Here is a 5,173-nt window from a genome sequence, read left to right on the forward strand (position 1 = left end):
TCCCTAGACACACAATGAGACTTAGTACATATGAAGAGCAGCTTGACAATGAAATACAAACAGAGCTGATGGCATGGGAAGCACAATAACTCTGGTTTTCTAGGTTAGGTTAACATGAACTAAAACAACCACCTAATATGCTTTAAGATATCTGCTACATGTGTAAACTTTTAACTGTTACCTGCAACTTCCTTTATTAATTCCCAGGGGAAAAAAGGCTTCTTTTTTCTGGACTGCTCTTCTGACACCTAGTGAGCCTCAGCGCCAACAGTTTCAGGAAAAGAAAGGTAATATCAGAGCAGCTGTTCTTTTCATTTTGCTCACAGTAAAATCTTTTATATGGCCATGTCTGTGATTCAGCAGAGTGCTGAATCATATATCAACTCAGAGAACATTGTAACACCAATGAGTGGAAAATGTAGAAAGATGGTTAAGAGGACAAAGGGGAAAGAAGCATAAAGAAAAGAAGTGCTAGGTGAAGTCTTTCCCTCACAGGATAAACATCTTTAACAAGGGTGAATAAAACTTTTCCACTGGTTGTGACTTCCATCTTTTGCATTCTGTGTTTCACATAATTTACTGGGATATCTCAGTGTCTGTAACATCTAGGTAATGACTACTGTGTTGTTTAATATAAAACATAAATTACAAGCAACTCCTTATTATTGCCTTACAATTAATTGCAGTATAATCCTACCATTACAATAGTATAAACATGACATTTTATTCTTGGACTTGTTTGGGAGAGTGGCAATTTCACCTGAGATACTGAGCTTCACTAAAGTGGCTTAATAGTGCCTGGGAAACAGGCATCAGTAAAATGAGATGGTATTTTTTGATGCCAAGGAATTCGGCAAGTAACAATGGACACAAAGGCAATTTTAAAATAAAAATCAAACTTCCTCTTTTCAAAAGAAATTGAAAAAAAAAATGAATGTAAGGGCTGGTCTCTGATGACAAAGATGAATAAGATCACATTTTACTTCCCTGAAAAATGGCTTCAAGAGGTCACAGTCATTGCTCCTGCATAAAAAATGTGTGAACACATACTGCCACCAACTGTCATTAAGTTGGTCTCTTGAGAGCTGCTGGTCAGGAACTTTTAGGCTTCTCTAAGAGAATTTCCTGTCTTTCTGAAATGGTTTGTCTAACTAAAATCTTAAAAAATGCAGAGGTGCTTGGGTACTTAAAAACACCTAAACAGAGATATTTAGGCTTCTCCAAGTTTGCAGTGTAACAAATCTAGGGTAACTTCACTTCAGCAATATAAAAGAAGACACTAAAAGAAGCACTGTGTAGTTCTTTGCATCATAAACACAACCAAGATACTAAAGATTGCATAAGCTGAAAAAGACCACAAAGCAAGAGAGAATATAGAATTCTGTTAGTGAAAGAAATTAGTTAGTGCCCGCTTGAGTGTACTTTTCTTACAATTCTGCTCATGACAATGACTGGGCATTGCCTCTCAGACACTGCTCAAGCTCTGCTTCACTGTGGTACCAAAAGTCACTGCAACTTTCCTTCCACTTCAGCCTGTTTTCTTGGCTTACACCCTTCAGTCAGTCAGAACTTAATCCTGCATTTAAATAGGAAGCTCAGTCATTTCTTTTCTTTTTCCACAGCATAAAAATAAAAATTAATATTTCCAGATAGGCCAGAGGACATCTCACTGCAGAATGCTCTGCAATTATCATCTTAACTCTCACATTGTAGGTGCTGAATCTCTTGAGACTAAAAGCTAATTATGTCCAAAATATTTACATGTCTACAATTTTTATTTTATGCATGTAAGATTACAAGTCATCAAGGGAAGATAAAATTGTTCATATGAAACATCAGAGGTTTATATATTTTTGCCTTGCAACTTTGTTAGGACTAGTGCACTTAAGCATTCAGACACAGGCCTTAATCAAAGCCTCAGTCTTTAAGCAGCTTTCTGATAACTGCAATTAACTGTCTATCCATGTAAAAGACATTTTATTATATAATTACATGTAAGTGTGATTAACTGAACTTTTTGATATATAGGTCAGAGACTGCCACTCAATACATTTTATCTCTATAAGAAATTTCAGACACAAAGTATTACACAACTTAATAAAAACTTTATTTTAAAAATCTTAAATGTTTCTTTTTCTGCTGTTAATGTTCAAATAAATTCTCTGTCATCAAAAAGTAAATTAAAATTTTAATCTTGTAAAAACAAAATTCTTATTACTAAAATGCTTTTACCCTCATACTTATACTCATTTAGTATTTTTCATAACTTATTTGATTTGGCCTGAGATGCAAAAGATTAATGTTATTAGTTAATGAAAAAGTGAATAATTTACTATGTCTTTTGCTAGACCTGTAGTAATTATAATTGATATATCCAAAATTAATACTTCTACATTTATAATTTACAAAAATAATAATGGAATTTGAATAATACCAAAGGAAATAATATATTCCCACTGGAAAAAAAAAAAAAAAAAAGAAAAAGAAAGTGAGAAGAAAAACAAATCAGACAAGATCATTTTACACAACAAGTTCAGGAGCACAGCCTTTATTTATAAACCTTTCACTCCTTAGCCTTAACCTTGTTTATATGAATGGCAGAAACTTCTTTGTTCTCATTTCAATTGTCTTGATCCCTCCTCAGATCTCTCTTATCTCCACTTAATGCAGGGAACAATTTCTTCTTGAGAAAAAGCAGGAAGATGGTTTTTATCGTCTGTCTCATTGCCATAGCTTGGCTTGTGAATCCATCAGGAACAAGATACTGTAGCTGCAGCAAAGCCCTGAGCTGCTAAAAATAAAGACATTTGTAGTGTTTTGATGCTTTTAACTGTCAGAGACTTTTACAAATATCAACAATATAATCCTTGGAACATAACCGGTTTCCATATATCCAGTGCACTGATACAAGAAAAAGGAAATAACCAGATGTGAATTAATTTGCTGACAACATCCAAATTCCAGACAGGTCCAATTCCTGAACACAAACTGTCAAGTACTGCTGCTTTCAGTACAGTCATAGGCAATGTGAAACAAACACACAATCAAGCTGTTAAGACAATTTGGAATGGTAATGGAATTCTCAAAGATTTGGTACAGTAGTGGGAACCACAGTGTACTGAAATTTTCCTAACCGGTGTGAGAAAAACACAATATACATTATACATGTCTAACTTCCCTCACCTGCATAACATATTGCGAGTCTCAGTAACTGTCTTGTAGTTCAATACCCAGGTGGCATTACAAATAAATTTTATATCAAATTTAATTTTATATCAAAGGAAGTCATTTAAAAAATTACCAGTCTTCATTACAATGCAGCCAACCAACAGCACATTAACTAGACTAAAGAGGTGGGCACACCACGTCTTTATAGACATTTTATGCATACAAAAAATACACATTTTTAAAATTCACTTGAGTAAGTGCTTCTGGTAAAAGCACGACAGTATGAAATTGGGAATAGGAAAACCAATTGTCCTATTGTACTTGTAATACCTGCTCCTATAACATATATATTGTTTAGAGCCAGACATATGCCAACTCTTGTAAAAGAAATCTGCCATAATATCTACAGCAATACTCGATAGACTCAAATTAAAGGTCACTAGTATAATAAAGAAACTGGATTGTCTCTCCCACAAGGTAAGCCTGAAAGAGTTGGACCGTTCAGCCTGGAGAAGAGAATGCTTAAGGGGAATCTTAATATATGCAAATACATGAAGGGAGGATGTAAAGAGCACAGAGCCAAGCTCTTTTCAGTGGAACCAGTGATAGGACAAGAAGAAAAGAGCACAAACTGAAACACAGGAGGTACTGCATGAAGATCAGGAAAGACTTATTTTCACTATGAGGGTGACTGAGCACTGGCAGAGGTTGTCCAGAGCAGCTGTGGAGCTGAGAAATTTAAAATTTACCTGGACACAATCCTAGGCAGCCAGCTCTAGGAAACCCTACTTGAGCAGGGGATTGGACAAGATGACCTCCAGAGCTTCCTGCCAACCTCAACAATTCTGTGATACCACAACATCCCTTATAAATAATAAACCAACAAAGCATTTTCCTTAAATTTATTTCTCATATTCATGAAGTAATGTTCTGTGATCTCTGTATAAAACTTCATTCATCAAACACATGGGTTGGAGATATACAGAGCCTGTCTTCCCATCTGACCAATTTAGTAGAAAGAAACCCCAAAACTACTGCTCATCCAGTGAATACAGTTGGCTCCAGTAGCGTTATTATTATCACTTTTAAAAGGATAAAAGAAGACATTCACTGAAATCTGCCTAAAAACCAAGCCCAGCTCAGTATTAAATTTCCCACTTAGTATGTTGGGCTAAAGTAGAACTTTTGTTACGCTGACATGACACAGTCTAACACTAATGCAAATTGATCAAATTTTTGTGATCCAAAGATCACCAATCAGCATGTCTCTTCATAAGGATTTCACTCCCATTATGTTCTGATATACCTCCTCCCATTGTGAAACGTCTTCTGTTTTGCACAGATCATGTGTTTCTTAATTGGTTTCTCCTTTTGTCCAAGTAACAAACTCATTGTTTATCAAGCATAACTCACCTAAAACCACTTACTTTGAAAGAATAAAGAACAGCTTTATTTGAGAAGTAAGGATTTCTCTGTAGATGTTGAAGACAAAAATGTAAAAAGGAAATCATGCTACAAGCATTTTTGAGCTTTACTACACCACAATGCAGTGTCAAGAAAAATGCAAAGCAACTTATTTCATTAGTAAAATGAAGTAAACATTTTTTTCTTGGAAGGCACAGTCATTGGAGCTTCAGCTGCAATGATTATTATTTTATCTCATCTGCACATTTTACACAAAGTATTTTAAGTGAAACTATACTAATTTATGTAAGTAATAAAATCATAGAATGGCTTGAGTTGGAAAGGACCTTTGAAGGTCCTTTATTCCAACCTCTCTATAGTCTTAAACTAGATGAAGTTGCCCAGAGCCCCATCCAATCTGGCCTTCAATGTTTACAGAGATGAGGCACCTACCACCTACCTGAGCAACCTGCTTTAGTGTTTCTTCAACACTTCTATTATAAAAAAATTTCTTCCTTGTATCTAGTCTAAGTCTACTCTCTCCCAGTTTAAAACCATTATGCCTTGTCTTACCACAACAAGCCCTACTAATGTTTTTCCA

The sequence above is a fragment of the Taeniopygia guttata genome, chromosome 4 (assembly GCF_048771995.1).
Source record: "Taeniopygia guttata chromosome 4, bTaeGut7.mat, whole genome shotgun sequence".
NCBI lineage: Eukaryota > Metazoa > Chordata > Aves > Passeriformes > Estrildidae > Taeniopygia > Taeniopygia guttata.